Source organism: Peromyscus maniculatus, chromosome 2 (genome assembly GCF_049852395.1).
Source record: "Peromyscus maniculatus bairdii isolate BWxNUB_F1_BW_parent chromosome 2, HU_Pman_BW_mat_3.1, whole genome shotgun sequence".
NCBI lineage: Eukaryota > Metazoa > Chordata > Mammalia > Rodentia > Cricetidae > Peromyscus > Peromyscus maniculatus.
The window spans coordinates 166812455-166838182 of NC_134853.1; the positions used below are offsets into that span (position 1 = coordinate 166812455).

The following is a 25728-nucleotide window of genomic DNA, read 5'->3' on the forward strand; positions in this document are numbered from 1 at the left end:
ATGCCTTTGGTCCCAGCACTCAGAAGGCAGAGACAGGTGGATCTCTGAATTCAAGGCCATCATGGTCTACAGAGTGAGTTCTAGGACAGCCAAGGCTATACAGAGAAACCCTGTCTTGAAAAAAAATGCTGGTTTTAAACTCATGTGTTTCAGAACATTAAAGCATAAACTTCTGTTTTGTTTTGTTTTATGGACCATCATCATGAGAGTGCCTAGGGTCCCCCAGACCACCCCTGTGTGGCTGCGCCTGTCCTTAGCTACTGTTTCTATGGATATTCTTCCCCTCAGGTTGCCCATGTGCCCTCCTCACCTTGTGCCCCAGAGTGAGGCAGATGGATTGTTGAAATACATCTAATAGATGGGTATGGCTGTACACCACGGTAAAGCCAGTGCTGGGGAGGCTGAGGCAGGAGGGTTGCTGCCAGTTAGAGGCCGGCCAGCCTGAGAAACAGTGAGATCTCATCTCAAAAAGCCAGCAGCAACAATAACAAACAACACAGGAAGAGAGTACGGGGTCCGGGGGACACGAAGTCCGGAACCAGCTTTGTGACAGTTCCCAGGCCAGCAGGGGGTTCGTCTGCCTGTCTCACCCGGACAAACAAACAGGCTCCCAGGAAAGTCACATGGGCTGCCTCCCTCTGCTCTGAGATCTTCTCCCAGCAAAGCAGAGCAGCTGATGACACAAGATGAAATGCTGGCCTGGGAGCCACCAGCCCCTCGGGGTTTGGGGAAAGGCACTCGGCGGTCATTGTTTGTGCCGGGTGGCCACTTACGCAGCCTGCACGCTGGTCAGACAGTCTGGTTATTAATGGCTCTGGCTTCCTGCAGCCTGGCTAGGACTTGTTTGAATCTCCCATGCTGTTATTTTCTACCCACACCCCTTTCCCCCAGCCAGAATATGCACCTGAGCACAGCCCTGGCAAACCTAGAGCGAATCAATGGGTCAGTATTTGCCTACCACCCACGTTCAAGGCCTGACTTTTCTCCCATTTTCCCTGGGGACAAATATGTTGACCATGGGTAGGGAATGTGGGCTCAGGGCATGGGGTGACCTCAAGAGCATCTGCACCTGTTTGTGTCCTTCCTCAGACAGAGGCATAGTGGAGCTTGGTTCTTTGTGTGCAAGTTAGAATGGAAGTCTTCAGAGAAAGGGGTTTCCAGCACATCCTCTAGATGGTGCCGGGTTTTCACATTTACAGGCCTCTTTCACCACAAAAGAAAATATTGACCATTTTGTCATAAAGACCACCCAGGCAGGCTTTACAGCAGAGTTGGAACTTTTTAAAAAAGTGTGTGTGTGTGTGTGCATGTGCACGTGTGTGTGTGTGTGTGTGTGTGAGAGAGTGTGTGTGTGTGTGAGAGTGTGTGTGTGTGAGAGTGAGTGTGAGTGTGTGTGAGAGAGTGTGTGTATGTGTGTGTGAGTGTGTGAGTGTGTATGTGTGTGTGAGTGTGTGTGAGTGTGTGTGTGTGTGTGTATGTGTGTGTGAGTGAGTGTGTGTGTGAGAGAGTGAGTGTGAGTGTGTGTGAGAGTGTGTGTATGTGTGTGTGAGTGAGTGTGTGAGTGAGTGTGTGAGTGTGTATGTGTGTGTGAGTGTGTGTGAGTGTGAGTGTGTGTGTGAGTGAGTGTGTGAGTGTGTGTATGTGTGTGTGAGTGTGTGTGTGAGTGTGTGTATGTGTGAGTGTGTGTGTGTGTGTGTGTGTGTGTGTGTGTGTGTGTGTGTATGTGTGTAGGCCAGAGGACAACATTGGGTGTCGTTCCTTAGGCACAGTCTACTTTCTTTCATTTTCACTTATTTAGTTTGTGGGTGTGTTTTACTCACATGTATGTCTGGGAACCACGTGTGCTTGGTGCCCAAGGAGGTCAGAAGAGGTGTCGGATCACCTGGGACTGGGGTTACAGATGGTTGTGAGCCTCCAGGAGGGTGCTGGGAATTGAACCCGGGTCCTCTGCAAGAACAAGTGCTCTTGACTCTGAGCCATCTCTCCAGCCCCTCCACTTTCCTTTTAGAGGTAGGCTTCTCACTGGCAGGCGACTTTGCCAAGTAGGCCAGCTGGTTGGCCGGCGAGCCCCAAAGATCCTCATTGCCTCCTCCTCCTAAGTGCTGGGGTCACAAGTGCTGAAGTGCCTGACTTTTTCATCTTCATTTTTCTAAAAGTATGCATTCTGGGGATTGAACTCAGACTCAAACATTTTATTAGCCATCCTCCTCAGCCTGCCTGCCTGCCTGCCTGCCTGCCTGCCTGCCTGCCTGCCTCCCTCCCTCCCTCCCTCCCTCCCTCCTTCCCTCCTTCCCTTCTTCCCTCCCGCCTTCCTTCCTTCTTCTTTCTGAGGCAGGGTCTCATGTCATTCAGGCTGGCCTCGATCTCTGTGCAGCTGAGGACAGCTTTGCCCCTCGGATCCTCTGCCTCCATCTCCTGAGTACTTGGGTGACATTTATGCACTGCCACCTCCAGTTTATTCATATCAGGTGTGGAGCCCAGAACCCTGTGCGTACTAGGGAAGCCAGCTGCCTCCCCAGCCCCCAATGTTGTTCTTAAACCGTCCCCAGCACCAAGGTTTGTTTTGAGTAGGACTGCTGGTGTGGCTGTATTTCTTCACCACAGGCTCCTGGCGGGGGGCGGGGGGGGGGTCCCCCTGATAGTCAACCCCCAGGTTAGGGGACTGAGAAATCAAGGGACTTGTCCAAGGTCACAGAGAGCTGGGATTGAATCCAGGCCTCCTGATTCTCTACAAACCTTATTTCAACCTCTGTAAGAGATACATCTCTACCCATATTTGAGAAGTTTACCCACCCCCAGCTCAGGATGCAAGCCTCACATGGCTGCCTGGAGGCCTCCGTTAATCAGTAGCCCTGTGGGTCGGCTCCAGTGGGCAATGAACGCCGGCAGCAGACAGCACAGTGCACTCTGGAGCCACCCTGGGTCCTGGTCCCCCCCTTTGTCTTCACCAGGCAGTGTCCACGATATCACCTAGCATGAGGCGGCCCCCCACTGAGTATCTGACACTTCAGCCCCAGGCCAGAAACTTCCTCTAGAAAAAACGAGAGAACTATCCCTTTTCAAGACCCTTGGCTGTCAGGAAATTGGCACAATAAACACAGTTCTATGGTCCTCGAGTATAAATGTCCCTCTCTGCCTTTGGAATTCTGCTCAGTAACACAGGGAGGGCCTGGCCCACAACATCCCCTGGTTTCAAGGGGTTGTTTTGGTTTGTTTATTTGTTTTTTCCCTCCAACTTCATCTTAGCTAAAAGGCTGAGAAGCACTGTGTGTGTGTGTGTGTGTGTGTGTGTGTGTGTGTGAGAGAGAGAGAGAGAGAGAGAGAGAGAGAGAGAGAGAGAGAGAGAGAGAGAGAGAGAAAACACCAGAAGTCAACATCAGATGTTTTTCTCAATCATTCTTCATATTTTGAGACAGACTTTCTCACGGGAGTGAGACTTTGTAGACTGGCTTGCCAGTGAGTTCCAGAAACCCACGTGTGACAGACCCCTGGCCCCTGCAGTGCTGGAACTCCAGATGTGCATCACCTCACCCTGTGTGTCCACGTGATGCTTAGGATCCAAACCCAAGTCCTCATGCTTGGGCTGCAGGCGTTCTAGTGACTGGGCCGTCTCCACAGTCTCTCGAGGGGCTTTTAATCTGGCGTGATGACCGGTCTGGGTGGTGGTCGGCCACTGATGTTGTTTACAGTGGAAAGGAAGGGACAGGACAGAGCCCCCAGACTGGCACCAGGGGGAGAGCCAGGGAGATTCCATCGAAGCTGAAACAGGATCCTAGGTTGCCTCGTAGGCTACGACGGCTGCAAAAGGACACAGGAGTTGGCCACCATACCATCCTGCCGCCCTGCTCTGACCTTGAACCCCTGTGATTTATTCACAGCTCTTTCCCACAGCACTGCAGGTTCCCAAGGGCAGGGGCAGGGTCTAGCTTACTCTTATATTCCCAGAAGCAGGATGAAGGACCAGCCTAGTCCCTCAGTTAACGTCTGAAGTGTGGAGGCTGCTTGCTGGGTTGTTGAATGTAGCAGCGCTCAAAGGATTTGGAGTTAAAGCAAGGTAAGAGGATTCAAGACTAAAATGGCCAGATGGAGCCCTGTGTGAGGGTGGGGGCTCTAGACCTGCCCAGAAGGTCCGGGCTGTCCCGGGTTCAAGTGGGAGGAGCTTAAGGACAAGGCCCTGGGACAGCAGAACAGAGGCAGTGCAGGGATTATGGCTTCAGCTTTGAAACGTTGAAAACAAGCCTGTGGAGGGTAGAAGGAAATCCTCCAAGTCACAGGCTGAGCCACAGCCCGGGGCTGGAGAGTCACTTTCATCCTCTCCATCAATGTTGGGATAGGGATGTCAGCTAAGGGACCCACATCCTGCAGGAGGACTGGTGTATCAATTATCGACTCGGCACCACCGCTAGAGGGGAGTTTTGCTAGGGATGTGAGGCTGGCTCAATATTAAAAAACCAATTAATAGAATCTACCATAAGAAGAGACCGAAGTGAAAAAGAAACAACCTTATCCATCAGAGAGAGAGAGAGAGAGAGAGAGAGAGAGAGAGAGAGAGAGAGAGAGAGCAAAACACAAAACACATTTGTGATAAATCTCTCAACAAACAGGTAAAATAAAGGAACTTCAACTTGATAATAAAAATCTGCAGAAAGAGAATGGTTAGTACCCAAGTACCAAGTGAATGGTGAGAAACGGTAGCTCTCCTACTGACAGACACCGGGTTCAAGGCTAGTGCCTTCTCATCGCTATTGTTAGACACCATACTGGAAGTTCTAACTGATGCAATAAGACAAGAAAGGAAATAGAAATCATAAAAGGCCTGGTCCCTTTTTCTTTTTTAATCAGCAAGAGTGTTCCTACAACTAACAAAAACTAAATATAAAAGGTGAGCATAGAAAGGTTATGAGATAAACATTGACCTGAACCAGCAGGAATAAGGGACCCTAATGGCAAGGTGTTGAGTGGGATCAGGGATGAGAGGTAGAGAAGACAAAAGAAAGAGCTGGGACCAGGAGGTCTGCATAAGCTCATGACTTAGGCCAAGCAAGTTGATCAAGTACAATATCTGTGTACTATTTACAGAGGGAAAACCAGCATGTCAGCAGAGCTAAGTCGGGCAGTGAAGGCAAAGAGAACACGGATACCTCAGACACAGCTGCCCGAGGACTGGTCACCACAGCCCAGTGGGAAACATTGGGTTTCCAGGAGCCACAGCAGCCTTGACTCCTATGAAACACTGGTCCCTGCCTCACACCAGCCTTGCCAAGTCCATTCCTGGAAAGGACACAGAACCAAAGTACCCTTTGTCCTTTCGTCGAGGCCTCTGAGAAAGTCTTGGGTCAGCCTGGCTTCCCGCCGACACTAGTATATAAAGTATGTATTGCCTTCCTAATGCTGGTAGCAGGCAAGTGGGATTGGAAATTAAGAACATATTACTGAGTCAGCCACATGGTTCATTGGGTAAAGGCACTTGCTGCTAAGGCTGGCAGCCTGAATTTGATTCCCACATGGTGAAGGAGAGAACCGACTCTTGCAAGTTACCCTCTGATCTTCACATATGCACTGTACCACACGCGCCCCACCCAGTACACAAATTTAACAGAAAGTCCAAAACTATTACCATTATATTAGCACTTCCAAAATAAAAGATTGAGATCTAGGCCTGTAAAAAATGTGGAAGATCCACACTAGGACAGCTACAGGAGCAATCAGAGCGGGCTGGAGAGCTGGTTCCGCAGTTAAGGTCACCGGCTGCTGCTTCCGGTTTGACTTCAGTTGTATGGTAAACACCATGACCAAAGGCAACTGGTGGTGGGAGTGCTCGGGAGAGTTAACTTGGCTTATAGGTTACAGTCTGTCATCAAGGGAAGGCGAGGCAGGCAGGAACTCAAGGCAGGAGCTTGAAGCAAAACCGTGGAGGAAGCCTGCTCACTGGCTTGCTCCTCTGTCTTGCTCAGCTCCTTCATCCAGACCCACCCACCCAGGGACGGCACTGGCCACAGTGAGTTGAGCCTTCTTAGAAGAATTAGTCATTAAGAAAGTTCGCCACAGACATGCCCATAGGCCAATCTAATGGAGACACTTCCTCACTTAGAGTCCCCTCTTCCCAGGTATGTAGCATGAATCTTAACAGTTCTTATTAATAAAATTAAACCTGAGGCCAGGTATTGGGGTGAACACTGGAAGATCAGAGAGACAGAACAAGCCACAGCTAACCTCACCTGGCCAACTTCTCAGCTGATCTTGTTTCCTCAGATTGGAAACTTCTGAGTCCTCATCCAGAATGAATCTCAGCTGAACTGTGCTGCTCAAAGCCTAAAAGCTTAACCAGCCAAATGCTTAACCAGCCAAATGCTTCTAGTTTCTGGTTCTCACGCCTTTTATATCTTTCTGCTTTCTGCCTCACTTCCTGGGATTAAAGGCTCGCTTTCTGGGATTAAAGGCACGAGTCACCATGCTTGGCTGTATCCTTGAACACATGGATTTCTGCCTCTGGAATGCTAGGATTAAAGGCATGTGCTACCACTGCCTATCCTAAGTATCTAGTGGTTTTTCTGTTCTCTGGCCCCAGATAAGTTTATTAGGGTACACAATATTTTGGGGAACACAATAGCACCACACAGGTATGCCTAGTTTTGTGTTAAATTGATAAGAACTAACCATGCTGCATTTTCAGAGGATCCAAGTTCAGTTCCCAGCACCCACATTGGGCAGCTAACAACTGCCTGTAACTCCAACTCCAGAGTATCTGATTTCCTCTTCTGGCCTCTGTGGGCACATCCATCCATACATACATACTGCATTTACACATTCACAAATGAACACAAATTAATAAAAAATTTAAATAAATACATTTTTAGGAAGAACCATTTAAACGGAGAGAGATTCCATGTCATTGGATAGGAAGATTCAATATTGCCAAGATGTCTGTTCTCCCCACACCAACCTATGAATTTGTTGCAATGCCCATCAACATCACAGTGTGCTATATTGAGAAGCCAAATTCTCTCTCTCACACACTTGGAATTGACCACCAAGATGTCTCTTGGAAGGTGAATGGATGACCTGGATCATGAAGATGACAGAAGAACATTCTAGAAAGCAATGAACTATTAAGTCAAGGAAAGACATGGAGGAAATTTAAATGTACATATTTTTATTTTGTTGCCTTTGTTTGTTTGTTTTTTCTTGAGACAGAGTCTCCCCAGGTAGCCCAGGCTGACTTTCAGCTATCTTTCCCCACAGTTTCTGGAATGCTGGGATTACAGGAGCTCCTGCCTCTCCTGGCTTTAAATGCTTGTCGCGGACAGAAGCATGTCCTAATGCCTTCTGTCACTGGGCTAAAACACCATCCAAAACCAACTTGGGGAGGAAAGGGTTTGTCTGGCTTCTAGATCACAGTCCACCGTGGAGGGAAACCAGGGCAGGAACTCCAGGCGGGAGCCTGGAGGCAGGGACTGAAGCAGAGGCCATGGAGGAGTGCAGCTTACCAGCTCACTTCTTCTGGTTTGCTCAGCTCCTCCTTATGCAGTCCAGCCCCTCTGCTCCTGTTTAGCGATGGTATGGTCCACCGTAGGCTGGATCCTCTGGCATCAATTTGTAATCAAGAAAATGTCCCCACAGAGATACTCATAGGCCAGTCTGAAGGAGCTGATTCCTCAGTTTGAGTTGACAACCACGATTAGCCACCACAGAGCCAATATGAAAGGCTGTATGCTATACTATTCCAACTGAATGATATTTGGGACACCAGATGCCTGTGGAGACAGTGGAAAGATCAATGGTTAGCAAGCGATGACCAGGCGAAGCACAGACGGTTTGGGGATGCTGAAAGTGTCCTCTGTGAGTCCCGGTGGTGGTGTGTGGCATGATAGAGTTGTCCCAGTCTATAGAACGTGGGACACTGTCCTAATCTGCTTTCATTGCGGATACACGCCATGACCAAAAGCAACTTGGGGAGGAAAGGGTTCATTTCATCTTACCCTTTACAGTTCTTCATCAAGGGAAGTCAGGGCAGGAACTCAAGGCAGGAATTGGAGGCAGGAACTGGAGCAGAGGCCACAGTGGAGCCCTGCTTGCTGGCTTGCTCCCCGGGGCTTGTTCAGCCTACTTTTCTAATATACTCAGGTATAGCATGAATCTTAAAAGTTCTTATTAATAAAAACAAACCTGGAGCCAGGTATTAGGGTGAATGCTGGAGATCAGAGAAGCAGAACAAGCAACAGCTTCCTCATCTTGCCAATTCCTCAGCTGATCCTGTTTCCTCAGGATGCCTCTCAGCTGAACTGTGCTGCTAGAAGCCTAAAAGCTTAACCAGCCAAAAGCTTCTAGTGGTCTTCATGCCTTATATATCTTTCTGCTTTCTACCATCACTCCCTGGGATTAAAGGCGTGTGTCACCATGCCTAGCTGTTTCTAGTGTGGCCTTGAACTCAGAGATGCAGGTGGATTTCTACCTCTGGAATGCTAGAATTAAAGGTGTGAGTGCCACCATTTTTTAGCCTCTGTATCTAGTGGCTGTTCTGTCTCTGACCCCAGATAAGTTTCTTAGGGTGCACAATATTTTGGGGAACACAATACCACCACACTCAGGGCCACCTGCCCAGGGGTAGCACCACCCATAGTGAGGTGGGCCCTCCCACATCAATCATCAATCTAGAAAATGTCCTACAGACTTGTTTACAGGCCAAACTGATGGAGGCATTTTCTCAGTTGCTGTAATCTGATGGAGGCATTTTCTCAGTTGCTGTTCCTTTTTCCCAGGTGACCCTAGCTGTGTCAAGTTGATAAAACTAACCAGTACAGGCATCAGAAACCAGCTGTTGGGAATCTCTGCTCTGGCCCCACCCTCCTCATTCCAGACCCCACCCCTTAGAAAGCCTGCCAAGGGTCGGCTCCTCCCCCAGAGATGGCAAGACCAGGCCTTCAGGGTATTTAAGACACGGTCCCTAGACCTGCCATGTGGTTACTCCTTTTCCCGAGATCACTCGGGGATGCTTTGCTCATTAAATATGGACTTTTAATTCGGCTTGAAATGGCTTATTACATCAGCGGAGCTTACCCACTACCGGAGATGATTTTAAAAATACTTATCACCAGCCAGCCCTGCAGCACTCTGGACTTTGGGAGATATTGACATTGTCAGTGTGGTTAGTAGTGGTGACAGGTGCTCCTTTTCCCCCAGAAGGCTTTGAATGGGTGACGGAGAGGCTATGGCGTGCCAGGGCAGAAAGTATGCATGGAACCTGTGTTCCTCCGGTTCAGCTCTGCTGTGACTCTCAAACTGCTTTAAAAATAGTCTAGAAGAGCCGGAAAAGCCTGGGGTAGTGGTGCTCATCAGCAATCCCAGCACTCGGGAGGCTGAGAAAAGGATTGAAAGTCTGAGGCTAGCCTGGGCTACATAGGTACACTCTTTCTCAAAAACAAAACCCAAACGAACAACAAAAGTCCCAAAGTCAAAAACAACAACAACAACAACAACAACAACAAAAAAAAACCCTAATTTATTACTGAGAAGTTGGGGGTGTAGGATTCAAGGGGAACACGAGGTGGAGTGATCCCTGGGACAGGAGATTTATCAGAAGACTCACTAATTCCACAGACAGGCAGGCAGACAGCAGCTGGGCAGGGCTCTGAGGAGAGTTCTGACCCACGAGGCAGGTCTCAGAGGAAGGGGGATCATGCATCCAGGCTGCCAGAGGAAGGGGTCACGTAGCCAGACTGTTTCTGATTCCTGGGTAGCAAGCGGACCAGAGAGGACTTGGGGTGGGAATACACAACTCCAAGGATTGGGGAACATGCGGAGGGCGCGTCCAGTTGCAGTGTCCCTGTTCTAGATGGGAGACTCACGCCATGGGTATGCTCTGATGTTTCCGAGTCGGACAGCCCCAGGTCTGTACGCTTCCTTGGGGAAGCATGTTGGGGATCTCCCCTGGAGCTGCCCTCTCCAAACCTCGCCCTCAGAAAGCCTGCCAAGGGTCCGCTGTCCCCTGGGGCCGCTCAAGACCACGCCCACAGGGTATTTAAGACCTGGTTGCCAGAATTGCATGTGATTTTCTCTCCTGCCTTCCCGAGAGTCACCCTGGAGCTGCTTTGCTCTGTTTATTAAATCTGGACTTATTAATTCAGGTTGGTTGGCTTATTGCATCGCCAGAGTTACCCACTAACGGGGGATATTTTTACTTATCAAAGGGCACGTAGCACCTGGAATCCAGGCAAGGGGGCGTCTGTTGCTCACCCGTAGCCAGGCTGTCTGGGATTCTGGAATCAACTCCGAGGGAGAGCTTCGGGTGGACATAACTTAATCAGAGTTGGTCTGGGGTTTAGTATTTCTTTCTTAGACTCTGGGACCCAGGGGAGCCTGTTAGACTCCCGGCAGGTGCTCCCGAAAGGAGGCTGTAGGGAGCCGGGAGGCTGGGGGAGAGGAAGGCTGCCGCAGGTGTGTGTGGCCTGGTCCAGACCCTCACAACCTAACTCCCTCAAACTCAATACCGTGGATGCAGGAGTGGAGGGGCAGGGAGGAGGTGCCCTTGGAGAAGGGCTTGGGGACAAACAAGAGGGCTGATGGTGGCTGAGAAGCAAGGACTGGTGGTTTGTCCCTTGGGCAGGACAGTTGAGACCCACGGTCCTTGGCCACTGCTTGCCAGCTGGGAGCCTATTAAGTCGATACTGACTGCAGAATAGTCACGGCATCATTGTTAATGCGCTACCCTCTCTCTGCTGGCCTGGACCGCAGAGGCAACAGGAGTTGCCTCTCAGAGGGCAGTACATGCACTCATGAGAACTAAACGCGTCCCTGCGGCTCCTTCTGGCGCCATTGTGTCCTCTAGTGGCTGCAGAGGAGGCGCAGCCACCGAAAGAGTTCTTAGGGCGGGGCTGCATTAGTCTGGGCAGTTTGCTTCTGTGCCTCAGGGCCCTTGCTGATTTTCTCTCAGCTTCCTCCCTCCCTCTCACGCCACAGGACAAGTCTAGTGGACACCTGTGGGCGTATTCTGAGGGACAGTGCCTTCACCCCCCTCCCCACAGCCGACATTAACTAAGAAGCAGAGGGGACCCCCCCACCCCCCAGAAAATCTATCCACTAAGCCAGAGGTGGTCGCATGTAGATTTAATTTTGATGTCCCCTTGGAAGTTGAGTGCTACCAGAAACAGGGGACAGGGTAGGTGATCAGGGAGAGAAGCAGAGCAAAGACCCCATTGTCTTACCTGTCCCCCACTTCCTCCACTTATCTCACCAGAAGCATTCATAAAGAGAGTCCTCCTCCTCCCCCTTCTTGGTTTTGTTTGGGTTTTTGAGACAGGGTTTCTCTGTGTAGCCCGGACTGTCCTGGAACTCACTCTGTAGACCAGGTTGGCCTCGAACTCACAGAGATCCGCCTGACTCTGTCTCCTGAGTGTTGGGATTAAAGGCGTGTGCCACCACAGCCAGGAACAGAGTCCTTCTTAAGTGCCCAGAAATCTCAGAAGCATCTAGAAACAACTCAGGTTGATGTCATTTGAAGGAGGATGTGACACGTGACTTCTCTATGACAGTAACTCTGTGAAATGTCTGTTTTTATTTTATTTTATATTTAAGACTTATATTTATGGTGTAAGTGTCTTGCCTGCATGTATGTAAGTACACCAGCTGTGTCCACTGCTCCTGGAGGCCAGAAGACGGTGTTGGGTCCCCTGGAACTGAGTTACAGATGATTGTGAACCACCGTGTGGGTGCTGGGAACTGGACCCACGTCCTCTGCAAGAGCAACACAGACCCTTAACCACCGAGCCATTGCTCTGGAGCCCAATTTCTGTTTTTTAAAATCGTTTTTTAGGAGGTTGTATCAGCGGGAGAGTGCTTGGCTAGGATGAGGGGAACGGGAACATCTGAGTTCCATCCCTGGGATCACATAAAACCAGGCATGGCATGCATGTCTATAATCCTAGTTCCCAGGAAATGGAGGCAGGAGGATCAGAAATTCAAGGTCACCCTTGCCTACATAGCAAATCTGAGGATCACCTGGGCTACTTGATACCCTGTCTGGAAAAAACAAAAACAAAAACAAACTTTTTTTTTTTTAAATGATAAAAGTAACAGAACTACAGACAGCTGGAAAAGCAGATAGACAAATGATACCCCTGTGCCTTTAACCCTGAAACAGTCAGCTTGGTCTGTTCACCCAGGCTGCCTACAAGGATAAAATTTGGGTTAGAATAGGACCGGGGGTGGGGTGGGGTGGGGTGGCAGGGCTGGAGAGATGGTTCAACAGTTAAGAGCACTGGTTGTTGTTCCAGAGGATTCAGCACCCACAGGGCAGCTCACAACTGTCTGTAACTCCAGCTCCAAGGGATTCAGTGCTCTTACACAGACATACATGCAGACACATAAAATAAAACACAATAAATCATGTGCCAGGAGGTGGCACACGCCTTTAATCCCAGCACTTGGGAGACAGGCAGGTGGATCTCTGAGTTCCAGGCCAGCCTGGTCTACAGAGCGAGTTCCAGGATGGCCAGGGCCACATAGAGAACACCAAAACCAAAACCAAAACAAACAGAAAAAGAGTAGGCCAGCAGGCTTTCTCAACAATATGTTGTAAGTGAGAAAGTAAAAGTGGACAGAGAACCTAAAGATGAAAAACATGAAATGTCAGATCAGTCCAAGTAGATTCTGATGCAGACAGATTGGAAAAATTTTTTATCATTGGTGAGACTGTCAGTGACATTGATATTGGACTTTTCAGCAATCATGTCAGTAATAAGTATGGTGGTGTCAAAGTTTCTTTATATCTTTTTATTTTTATTTACTTGTGTCTGTGTGTATATGCGTATGTGAATGCAGTTGCTGTCAGAGGCCAGCAGAGGGCAGCTGTTCCCACTGGAACTGGAGTCAGGTGATTGTGAGCATCTGTGGGTGATGGGAACTGAACCCTGGTCCTGTGGAAGAGCAGCCAGTGTTCTCAACTACTGAGCCACTGCTCCAGTCCCTTGGTTTCCTGATCTTTTTTTTTCTTATTTTATTTAATTTTTTTTTTTTTTTTTGCCAAATGCCGTTTATTGAAGGAGGGAGGAGGTCTTAAATACAGTCTTACAGCACAATGGGAGAACCTCAGAGGGCAGAAGTTTGCTAACGATGTTTTACAATCTTGCATCTAAGCTGTTAATGCCCATTATGCAGGATATACAGACAAGGAACTTCCCTTAAGCATTCAGGAGGGTGGAACCTAGCAGGGAATTAACATAGGGAGGATATCAAGGTCGAGGTCAGCAAGCAAGGCTACAGTTACCCAAAACAGAGGCTAGGGCCCTACAGGTCCCCCTTTTACAAGAAAATGAGCTTCTGATTTAGGTTGCATGGGACGTCAGCAGGTCACCTTACCCGTCATGGAGACGCTTGCCCAGGCCACACAGGTGCTCTGTCTTAGGTTGGTGAGTGCCCCCAGGCATTACCCGTCTCTGAATACTCATTATCATACATGCTCAATCGTGTGTGAGCTGCAGAGTTAACTGCTGCCAAAGATCTCAAAGTGGCACTGGGCTTGCAATCTGTGTGTTTGACACAGGAAAGATCAACAGAGGTCCTATCCCACCCATAGTCAGTAGGCTAAAGGCAACTGAGCCATTCAGTTCCTTAACGAGCCTTACTGCAAATTGGAGTCCTTGTAAGATAGTATCCCAAAGGCAAATGGAACTTGAGTTAATAAATTTATAATTTTAAAAGCCAATCAAAATGTATATAACTATTGAATTAAATTTATCATGCCCAATAGAATGAAAGATTAACTAACTGTGGTAGCTACTTTTGCTGCCAGGGTCTGTAGCTAGAGTTTTCCGGCCTTGCCCACAATCAGGACAAATCTCTGTCACCCGCCAGTCCCACAGCCGCTCAGACCCAACCAAGTAAACACAAAGACTTATATTGCTTACAAACTGTATGGCCGTGGCAGGCTTCTTGTTAACTGTTCTTATATCTTAAAGTAACGCATTTCTACAAATCTATACCTTGCCACGTGGCTCGTGGCTTACCAGCATCTTCACATGCTGCTTGTCCTGGCGGGCGGCTGGCAGCGTCTCCTTCTGCCTTCCTGTTCTTTTATTTCTCCTCTGTTAGTCCCGCCTATACTTCCTGCCTAGCCACGACCAATCAGGTTTTATTTATTGACCAATCAGAGCAACTTGACATACAGACCATCCCCCAGTACAGCCAAGTGCAGACCATCTCAGACACCTGCACTCAGGCCCATGGTCCTAATCATCCTCTATGCAAACCTGCTGGGTAACGCCACAAGGAACCCAAGAAGGGCTCCCACAGGACATACATTAACATCCCACAGCAAGGGTCTCCACTGTGCTAGCTGTAGTAAGCAATTATGAAATGGTAATCCCAGAAACAGTAGCAGCGGTGGCTGCCACTGCTATAACAGCAACAACGGCAGCAGCGATGTCAGAGTCTCTTCTGGAGCGTGTGGGCATCCACTGGCATGGATACAACTCCAGGAACATGAACAACCAAGGCCCATTTTTCTTGATCCCAGCACGACTTAAGCAGGCAGCTCTGCCAAAGAACAACTAAGAACCATAAAGAAAAAACAGGCAGCTCACAAGGAGCATAACTAATGGTCTCATAATGGCTACATTCAGGCTCATAAATTTTAAGGTATCTTTAAAGGGGGCTAAATGAATTTTAGGAGGCCAATAAATGTTGCACAGAGCCACTCCTGAAAAGTAGGTTTCCTGATCTTTTATGTATAAGTATTTACAGAGGGTCTAGAGTGTGTCTGGAGTTGGCTACAATGATGCAGTTGGGGGAGAGGGTATGAAATAAGACTGGAGTTGTACTGTTTTTGTTTAGTTTATTGGGAGCGGGGATTCGAGACAGGGTTTCTCTGTGTGTAGCCCTGCCTGTCCTGGAACTCACATATATATAATTTAACAAGTTTAAAAGGAGTTATGTGTGTGTGGGGGTAAGACTGGCCTTCTTGGCATTCAAAGAGCCCAGGTGATTGAGAGGAATAAGTGTGCCAGCTGCAAGCCCTGGGCAACCAGCAGACGCCACTGGCTGTGGCCTAAATCCTCAGTGCCCACCAGGGGGCGCCCGAGACCATGCTAATCAACCTAGAATGGGGACTCCTTTTGAGACCCTTTAAGACTTTTGAATTTCAGATTCCTCTGTGGAGGAATGTTTACTCAAAAACTTGTGACATTAGGGCCATGGCCATGACCAGGGAATGCAGCTGACAACTTACAGGCAGACCTGGGCTTTCCTGCTTTTTTTTTTTGTAATGGATTGTTACTCTGAGAACCTTTGGCTTCTATGCCAGGGTTTCTTCAGGAGACAGAGAGAGAGAGAGAGAGAGAGAGAGAGAGAGAGAGAGAGAGAGAGAGGAGACTTCTGTTGAGCTATTACTCACATATTATATAATCCATCTACACACTTCAGTGTGTAAGTGTGGCCATGAGTCATTGTGTGGACGGACATCAGAGGGTGTGTCCATTCTCACCTTCCACCTTGTTTGAGACAGGGTCTGTGTTGTCCCCCTGTGTAAGCAGGCTAGCTGGCCTGTGTGCCTCCTCGTCTTCCCATCCCGGTCTGAGGGGCGCAGGAATTTTGGGTGCATCCCTACCAGCTCGGCCTTACATGGATTCTGTTTGCTCCTCCAAGCATTGAACACAGAGTTATCCCATGGTTCTGGAGCTGCACCTCTAGGAATCTTCTCAAGTTCTGGAAGCCACAGTGCCTCTGTCTCTGTGGGTTTGTCTGTCCCATGCATTCCATAGCTGTGGGCCTCACACCGGAGGACTCTCTGCTTCTGTCTTCCTTCACTCAGCTTTACACTTTCAAGGCTCACCTGTGCATTAGAGGTCAGAATGCCATCCCTTTTCATGGGTGAGTAATATTCCAAGTGGGAATGGCCTGTATGTATTTATCCATCCATTCATTAATGGATATTAAATTGCTTTTCACTTTTAGTTGTTGTATATAGTGCTATCATAATATTTGTGCATGTTTTTGCTTCGTCTGTTTAATTTTAATGACTTTTAAACATTTATTTCTTTACAATTTATTTATTGTATGTGTGTGTACATGGCACACGTATGTAAGTCAGAGGACAACTTGCGGGACTCAGTTCTCTCCTTCTACCATATGGATCTCAGGGACTGAACTCAGGTCCTCAGGCTTAGCAGAAAGCCTTTACTTACTGAGCCATGTTGCTGGCCCCTGACTGGCTAATTTTAAAAGGACAACGTAAAGTTACTGGAAGAAGAAAATCTCCCTTGTCCAGAGGTAGAATCAGGAGATTTATAACCCAGTTCAGGAGTTTTCCTTCCTTCTTATCTTAGCAAGAACCAGGGTGTGAGGTGGGAAGGAGACAAGAGAATACTTTCTTCAGAGTGTAACTCACCGGCTTGGACCAGAAGCCAGGGGCCTGGGGCTGCTGCCTGCTGAGTTGCAGTAGTTGCTCAGGTATAGCACTGAGTGGGTTCCTGGGAAAGGTGAGGCCTCAGGTTGAAGTCTTGTTACTTCCTGCCCAGCTGCCTGGGACTTGTCGCTTAATCCGCCAGAACCTGTGCCTACCTCCCATTAATGGAAACCCTGGAGTAGAGAATGGTTTTCTGGATGAAATGGGATCGTGTGCTAACACGCTCTGGCTGGGTGAGGATAATCCTCGGGCATTTACGGGAGTCCGAGGATGCTGGAGAGCAGGTGGGCTGCGTGCCTCAGGATCCCTGGCTTGGCTGTTTGGGTTGAAGGTGCTTGGGGCAGGGACAGTGAGAGGATGATAAAGGCTCTGTAGGGAAACAGGCTGAGAGGATGCAGGCTCAGGCAGGCAGAAGCTGACCGGAACCTCAAGTTCTCCTGTCTGGCTCAAATCGTGACTGTAATCAGCCCGAGGAGGAGTATTTGCGCAGAAAAGCACTCTGGGAGATGAGAGGATGCTTTCTTATCAGGGGATTTTTCTCTTAGGCCTTCCCATGTGGAGTTCACTGATAACTTTGGAGGGAGTTTTGCCGGGAAAAGGCAATAAAAGTGATAGAGAGGCTGGAGGGCCCGCTGATGAGGCCAGATGAGAGGACTTGGCCTCTGGGTTGATTTAGAGGAGCTGGGCCCTGAGCTGGCAGGTGCTAAGGGTCCCAGATGGAAGTAGGAGTTGAGAAGAGTCTGGGAACATGATGGGAGGGCTAACAAAGTGACTCTCTGGAAAGGGAGCAATAGGCAGCCATTCAAGATGCCGCCTGGGCACAGAGCCTGCTTAGAGAATGATGGCCTCTGGAGGGCTGTGGAGATGCTCTGGGGCTTGATACAGCTAATGTTTTACAAGATCAAGGGCTTAGGAACTGCTCTGTGGGGAGCGACGCCTCTCTCCATCTCTGTTGGTCCCAGGCACGCTACCTCCTCCCCAGGCTTATTTGGAAGTGCTGATTAGGCTTGCAGCCCAGACCTTCGGGACTGTGCACGGACCCTGGCCTACTGGTGTGGGCCAGAGGTGAGCTCAGCAAGGCCGTCTGGGGGCGACCCTTGGCTGTGGTCTCTGGACCAGCTTGATGAGCAGGCATTTGACCAGTTCTGGGCTGGCCTCCCTCCCTCCCTCCCCTCCTTCCCCCTCTCCTCCCTCCTTCCTTCCTTGTTTCTTCCCCCCTTTCCACCTACACTCCTCCCTCCTTCCCTCCTTCTCCTTTTCCCTTCCTTTCTCCCTCTTATTTATTTATTAGTTATCAAATTCTATTTGTGTGTGGAGGTCAGAGAGCAACTTGTGGGAGACCTTCCTCATGTGGGTCCTGGGGATAGAACTCAGGTCATCAGGCCTGGTGGCAAATGCCTTTATCCAATGAGCCATCTGGCCGGCCCCTCCCTCTCTCTTTTGGATAATTCTTGCTACGCAGCCCATGCTGGTCTAGAGTTCTCCATTCTCCTGCCTCAGCCTGCTGAGTGCTAGGATCACAGGTGTATGGCACTTGTATTAGTTACTTCTCTGTTGCTGTGATAACACACCACAGCCAAGGCAACTTATGGAGGGGCGCTGCTTACTGGCTTGCCTTCCCTTGGCTTGTTCCACCTGCTTTCTTATAGAACCCAGGACCACCAGCCCAGGGAAGGCACCACCCGCAATGGGCTGGGCCCTCCCCCATCAATCACCAATTGAGAAGATGCCCTACAGGCTTGCCCACGGCTTGATCTTATAGGAGTTCCCTCCGCTCAGCTGACTCTAGATTGTGTCAGGATGACAGAAAACTAGCCAGCACAACTCTGCACCCCACTGGGCCGGCTCCTTTACTTCTAGAATCCCCGGCTCATGAGGTCAAGTCACATGCAGTTATCAGACGGCTATGTGTCTCTCATCCCTTGTCTGTTTGCTGATTTTAAGAGAAGCAGCGACATTCTGGTTGTGGTGTTCAAGTGGGGACTGGATATATCAGTTTGGGAGTTGTCACCACCAACCATGGATGGTCTGAATGCCCTGATGTGGGGTGACTCACAGAGGAGGCGGAGCTGAAGACCCTCAGACTTGAGTTCCCACCTAGAGTCTGGGAAACACAGAGGGGCGGGGCGGGAGGGAGTGGAGGTGATCGTGACAATCGGTTATGGGGATCTCCCATATTGCAAACACTCATGAGATGTGTGTAGGGACAAGGGCCCTCAGGGAGTGTCAAGGAACAGACCATCATCAGACTGAGCGGCAAGTGCAATGACGTTCTCTTTATGGAGACTTGGACGGAAGTGAGGAGGGCATCCAGAGTCCTTGGGGATCCTCAGAACTGGCGACACTCGATTTGGGTCTTTAAAAAAGAACACAAACAAGGCAGTGTTGAAAAGAAAGGAGAAAGAATGTTCCGAAGAACTTATAAGAGAGACATAAATTGAGCACCATGGATGTTAAATGGGGGTTCATGGTTTGGGGGAATGCCTGATTTGATTGGCAGAGCATGTGGAGACAGCTCTGGATTTGAGCCTTTGGGCTGTGGCCCCTGTCAGGGCCAGTCAACAGTGGATGGCAAACCACAGTCAGCCCATTTCTGGTTTTGGAGAGCCCTGTAAGATGGAGGTGAGTTTTATATCTTTTCTACTGATTGGGGAAAGTTGTTTTAAGGCTAATAATTCATAAATATGATATACAATCCAAATTAAAATCTGTGATAATTTTCAGTGATGAGATGACTTAAAGTCATCTGGAAGGTGGGTGAGGCGAGGGTGACTAAGACAGAAGTCAGGGCCTTGAAGGAGCTGCCCTCCTGAAGTCACCTGTGTGTGAGGGAAGAGACCTTTTGGAGTGTTATCTGTTCCTGCTTCTAGCATTTCACTTCTTCCTCCTCTCGTCAGTCAGCAGCCAGGAGTGAGCCCATGACCTCCACAGGTCCTGCATCCCACCTGGAATGTTCTCTCTGGCCTGTTGTTTATGGCAGGGCCGTCAGGTGTCCTTTCTGGGAGCACGTCCCCTCTCGCTGGTCGGACGAGTGTGCCCTTGACCTAGAGTCTGATTCATTGTTTTGTTTTTTCTCCTCAGGAACAAGTTGTCCCCACAAGGACAGGTGCCAAATCTTGTTTGCTGGGTGGGGGAAGCCACCACACTGCTCCCAAGGGACACATGTGGCTCTGGAAGCTGCTTCTAAAGACCTGTAAACAGAGAGGGAGCTGCTTGAGAGTCTGTGACACCCCTGGAATCCCATGATGGCCGACCTGAAGGCTTTCTCTATGAATCCTGTGAGTCCTCAGCTGAGTACTCTCTGGAACCAGGATACCTGTGTCACGTGGATGGTGTCAGAAGGACACTGTCCTCCAGTGGCCTGACAAGTCAACAAGATGATTTGCACTCAGCCAGCGCCACACCCAACCCCCATCAGCAGGGGCAGCCTTGATGGTGGCTAAGAAAAGATTTAGAGCTCATGTAAGATTGCTCTAGCACTTCGCCGCTGGTGACCTCTCCGTACCCCAGCTTCCTGCACTTTATAAGATGTGGCAGTCATCACCCCACCTCATAAAGTCTTCATGAGAATGCAACGGTCTCAGGCTTTAATGTACCTAGGATGAAGGAGAGCGATTCTGTGGAGGACCCTGGCTCTCTGCTCTCTCCGTTCCCAGGACATCCTATTCGTGGGCTCCCTGGCATGTTGGCGGTCTTGTTCTTAGGTACAGGACGGTACTACTGTAAAAGCCTGCTTACTACTGAGTTGAGCACCCAGCTCCTAGTGGGCTCTGGATAAATATTGGACAAACGAATCAATGATTGACACTCAGCCAGTCAACAGGCTCTTCCTGGAAAGGGGGGTCCGGGGGAAGCACCCTCCCTGTTAATTCCCAATGGCCTTCCAAAGCGGGAGGCTCATTTCCCATACTGGTTCATCCTGGCCTTGGGTGTGGCTGGGAGTCTGCAGGGTCTTAGAGCAAGGTTCCTGGGAGAACGGGGCAGTGTGTGAGGCACAAGGGCTTCAAAGACCAGGAGGTGGAGGGAAGGCAGCTTCCAGAGGACACAGGCTTCCAGAGGTCAGGACAGAAGCCGCTTCGCAGTGGTCTCCAAGTGCGGCTTGGAAAGGAACCAAGGGTTGGGATTCTGGGTGGAGTGTTAGGCAAACACTCTACCACTGAACTGTATTCCCAGCCCACAAGTTCGTTCGTTATTCATTCATTCATTCATTCATTCATTCATTCATTCATTCATCCAACAAACACATACTGAGGTTCTAAGCTGGTCAACAATGCATCAGACATAGATTTTGCCCTGAAAGACCCCAGTTTGGGGGCAGGGTCAGACAAGAGAGGCAGACAGATAATTACCAGAAACAGGCAGGCGAAGGTTGAGTCTGAATCACAGGTAAGGGTGTGAAGAGATCCCAAGCATGACTTCCTGATAGAGGAGAGGTGGGGCTCTGGGTCAAGAGGCTTATGGGAAGGGTAATGCCTGAATGGAGAGTGGAAGATTAAAAAGCACTTGTTTGTGGTGGGGAGGTGGGAGAACATTCTAGAAAGAGGAGAACAGGGTGAAGACCCACAGACAGGGAAGTGTGTGTGTAGAATTGGGCAGATGATATGTTAAATGAGAGGCGTGGGCTACAGGCATGACGGATGGTGAGGAAGTTAAGGATTCTAGGTAGGGCTGCAATTTAACTCAGTGGCAAGCATTTACTTAGCATGTGCAAGGCCATGAGTTCAATCCTCAATAGACTAAATGGAGGCCGCATGTTCTTTTTGACTTGTTTTGTGTTGAGGCACAGTCTTCATTGACTCTCGCCAGGAATCCACTGGTCCTGAGGACCCCTGTGAGCTCAATGACTTCTTTGCGTTCTTTCAGGTTGTTTCTGCAGCCTCCTGGGCTTCTTCTCCCAGTAACAGATGGATTTGGGAATTGAAATCCTTCCGTTTCCCATGGCCCGGTACTGCCAGCCAGCCTCATAAGCCACATGCCCCAGATGAACAAGCTTTCTGGTTAGGCTTCAGCTGCACAACCTTGAGGCCAGCAGGAACCATGAGCCACTTTTTCTTGTCACTGGTGGAGGGATCCCATCTAAGATCTAGAGGTGTTCCAGGGCGGGCTAGCCTTGCTTGGTCTTGTAGGGCAACATTGCCTCACACTGTTTGCCAGAAAAATACAGGGCCTGGAAGTGGTAGGATCCCCCGAGGAGGGTTGGTGTTCATCTGCCGTGGAGAAAGGCCGGGTACTTTGTTTTGTTGATATACTCAAATGCACGACGACCACCTTCTGACCACAACGGCCACCAGGCAGCCCAGAAGATAGCGTGGGCCATCCAGCACTAGAACCTGCCCTCCGCCATCTTTGTTAACGGGGCTTGCGGCTTTATATAATGCTAAGTCAGGAAACTACAGCCACCTCTGCCTCTTCCAACAGCGGATGCAACGCTCCATCTAGCTTCCACACAGAGGATGCTATAAGCTTCTTGGGCAATCCTCCTAAGACTGGTTCTACTTCAGGCAGAGCTGAATCCAGGTACCCATGTGGTCACCAGTGAGTGTCCCCTGGGCCACTGGAAAGAGGACTGCTCCCAAGCCTAACAACCCAATTGTGATCCCGAGAATCCACACAACAGGAGGAGAGAATTGACTCCGACAAGTTGTCCTCTGACCTCCACATGAGCACCATGGCATGACATGTGCACACCCATGTATTCCCAAGTGTACACACACACACACACACACACACACTCGGAGGCACGGCCCTTGCCATTCTATCCAGGAAGCTTGCTGATAATGGATCCAGACAGTGCCACTTTCTGGGCTGTTCAGGCATGGCCCCGAGGTGGTTTTGGGCTCGGTCACTACTTGTCTCCAATGACCATGGTGATGATTGACAAGACTTGAGGTGTGAGCTGCTCTCAGAGGTAAGGGCCGGGCAGCTGTGTGAATGGATAGGGCTGGTGATTTTTTTCCTAAAGTAAAATGGGGGTGCTGCAATCGGAGGGGTAGTGGGTGCTAGCTGGGGAAAGCAGGGCAGTCCAGTGAGACTCTTATCTGATTCCATTTGTCGGAATCATACGGAATAGAAACCATTGGTAGTGATGGGGGGGATAACTGCTCAAGGAGGATGGGCTTTCCTTAGGGGTGATGATGGTTTGCACAATGCTGCCAATTACATCAAATGCAACTGAATTGTTCACCCTGTGGGTTTTTTTTCTTTCTTTCTTCCTTTTCTTTTTTCTTTTTTTGGTGTTGGGGATCAAAACCCAGGGTCTCATGAAAATGAGGCAGGTGCTTTGCTACTGAGCCCCAAATTACTCACTTTAAAATGGTGAATTTTTTTCTGAATCCCATCTCAATACAAAAGTGACTTTTCCCTCCCTCATCCCAGCATCTTGGGGCACTCCATCTTCAAGGGCCATTGGGGTTTGTGACTTTTTTCCTTTCATTACTGCTTGGGACTTACACTGGATTTTAGCCAGAGGGGGCCGTACAGAGGAATAGGGCGTGGCCCTGGCAAGGCGCTGCCCACTGCAGGGCCACGGAAATGCCTGGGTGTTTTGTCCAGAGGTACAGTCCTGTGCTTTCATGAGGCCCGGTGAAGCGAGCCCCAGTGTGGTGCCAAGGACATCTTGTTCGGAGGAGAGGTGGCACTCTGGGCTTCCCTGGGGGCCACTTGCAAGCCGTGGCACCTGTTTTCTTTCTGGCTTTGGGGCCGGGAAGGGCTCTTCCTCCTCAGGGTCCACTGCTCCAGCTGGCTGAGGACACTGGAGGTTCTGTTTTCCGTCCTCACTCGGCACTAGAGATGCTTGCTGAGGCTACTGAAAGGCTGGCCACACTGGGATTTCGAAGGTTTTATCTCGTTCTCCGAGCCTGTCCGCATTCTACGTGCTGGAGTTTGGGCAGAGCCCAGAGCTGTCTGTGGCTCCCGGAAGGAGCACACTGACACCCCCAGGAACGGGTCTTTCTCTTTCTTAGGCGAACACCCTCCATCCTGCCCCACAAACTGGCAGTGGCAGGACTTTGGGGACAGTGCTGGGCTCATCTGGTGAGAGCATGGAGACCGGCCCCTTTGCCCGAGCTGTGCTCTTGGTTCTGGCTTTGAGCTAGAGGAGAGCTGGTCTGTGGCTAGAGCTTCTAGGACACCTGGGCCACTAAGTCCCTGGGCCTACTCCACCACACAAAGCCATGGGCACACTGGCTTAGAATCTCCCTGAGATGTTACAGGCTCTGTTTGAGGATGTTCTCCAAACTGAAGGGAAGGACTGGAGGATGGCCGCACACCTCGCTCCCAAGTGCTGAGGAGGCCTCTCACTCTTAGCCCTGCCCAGTGGTTACAGGGTAGAAATTCTCTCTGGTGTTGATTCTGAAAGAGACAGTGTGGGGAGCCTGTCCGGGAGGACTGACTTCCAATCCCGACCCCAGCACTTACAGCTGAGGGACTCTGGATGGACCACTTCCCTTCACAGACCCCTAGTATCCTTAGATGTAAAATGGCACTGAGATTCCTAACTACAGCTCTCTCACCTTCCCCCAACTCAAGGCCACTCAGAGCTCAGAATATCCCAGGAAACAGGCTGGGCCTGCTTTAGGCTCTTCTCTCGTGTACGAAGTACCAGCAGGCTGGGGCTAGCCTTAGATAAATCCATCTTATAAAGCAACAACCTTGACCTAAGCTACAACATTTTGAGAATAAGAACCAAGAAAAAAAATAACTTCACATTTCAATACCAGTGAACAGCCACCAGCTTCCAGCACCAGGAGGCACGGATTGGTTATCACTTATGCCAATGAACAACAGTAACATCTGAGAGAACCTCCAAGCATATCAGAAACCCAGACCCGAGAGCTTTTCACTCATGCTGGATGGAGGCCCTCACTCAGGACTATTAACGGCGTGCACCAAGGCAAATGCGCAGGCGTGCTGGCTAGTCACGGTCACTTGTCTTGAGCCTTGCCCATGAACGTTAGCACACTGAGGACTCCTGCCTGTGCCCCTGGTCTCTAGCTCAAATGCATTTCTCCTGCTTTTAATGCCCAGCCCACTTCAAACTGACCCTGTGACCGCCCCGGCCTTCGGGTCCCCTGCAGACCCTTTCATGCTTGTATTGGCTCTGCCCCCAGCCTCAGCACAGCCTCTCTGGCCTGAGCTGCCTCTAGTAACCCTTTCTTAGACATTCTGTACATGTTATCTGGGATACGCGGTCTGGAACCCAGCAGCCTGGCATTAGCAGCCAGCTGCCAAGTGAAATCGGGATTACCTGGCAAATCGCAGCTCATAAAGCTGACGTGGCTCCTGAATTTATCACTAATTGACAAATTTTGACCGCGAGGAATGGCACAAATATGTCCGAGACAATGACCTGTTTCAGAAATAGGGCTTTGGCAAACGTAACTGGAGATCTTCATATGTAACTGTCTTGGATTTGGGTGGGCCCTCCGTCCCATCCCTGGTGTCTTCATATGAAGAAGATTGGACCCAGAGGGACGAAGAGAGGAGACAAGGCCAGCTGAGATCAGAGGCGGGGAGAGCATGGCCACGGCCATGGACTGAGGAAACTGGTCTACCACAGGCTGGAGAGGCCAGAATAGCTTCTCCCCAGAGTGTCTCAGGGGAACACGGCCCTGCTGATACCTTGATTTTGGCCTTCTGGCTTGCATTAGAAGGAATACATTTCTGTTGTTTTTCAGACACCAGTTTCTGGTAATTTGTGATGGTGGCACCATTCCAGAGAGGGAGACACCCTCCCTGTGGGCAGCCATCACTGGAGCATTTGCCCTAGAGCACATAGTAGATGCTTATTAAAACCCAACATTGCCTGTGCTGCTATCCCTGAGGACACTGTGGGCAACACCAAGGCAGCCACGTGACTCTTTCATGGGACGGCCTGTGACCCTGCGGGGGACCCAGGTATCACAAGGAACAGCCTTGGGGCTCCAGGGGCAGTTGCTTCTGCTGACATAGTGTTTTGCTTAGCATTCCTGGCTGGAGTCTTGGAAGGACGGAGCCAGAGGGAGGGGATGGAGATTGCAGCTGGGGAGGGCAGCAGGGCTGAGGCCTTCGAGAGGAATGCTTACCACCCTGAGTCAGGGCATGCGGGCCAATGGCCGTTTGCTGACACATCACACCCCGGAGGGAGGACGGCAGTGACCTCATGCTGCTTGTCAAACACTCAGCACCCTCCCAGCACTGCCCAGTGCTTCAGCGCTGCCCAGAGGGAGCTGTCCCCACCCCACCCCTGCCTGGCTTTCCGAGTCCACCCCTCCCCTGCACATAGGCCAACGAGCAGGACAAGCAGACCTTCGGGCCAAGACTCGAGATGCTTTTGGGGCGAGGTGAATGGTTCC

At 50.0% G+C, this 25728-nt stretch overlaps 1 long non-coding RNA gene across 2 annotated transcripts in view; it reads left to right on the forward strand.

The window, feature by feature from the left end:
* The window catches only part of LOC143272069 (uncharacterized), a 48947-nt gene extending 27801 nt beyond the window's left edge, over window positions 1–21146 (forward strand). For both annotated transcript variants that reach the window (XR_013049479.1, XR_013049478.1), the window contains one exon: window positions 19478–21146. This is a non-coding gene — a long non-coding RNA (uncharacterized LOC143272069). The remainder of the gene's footprint in view (window positions 1–19477) is intronic.
* Window positions 21147–25728: the final 4582 nt, after the last annotated feature.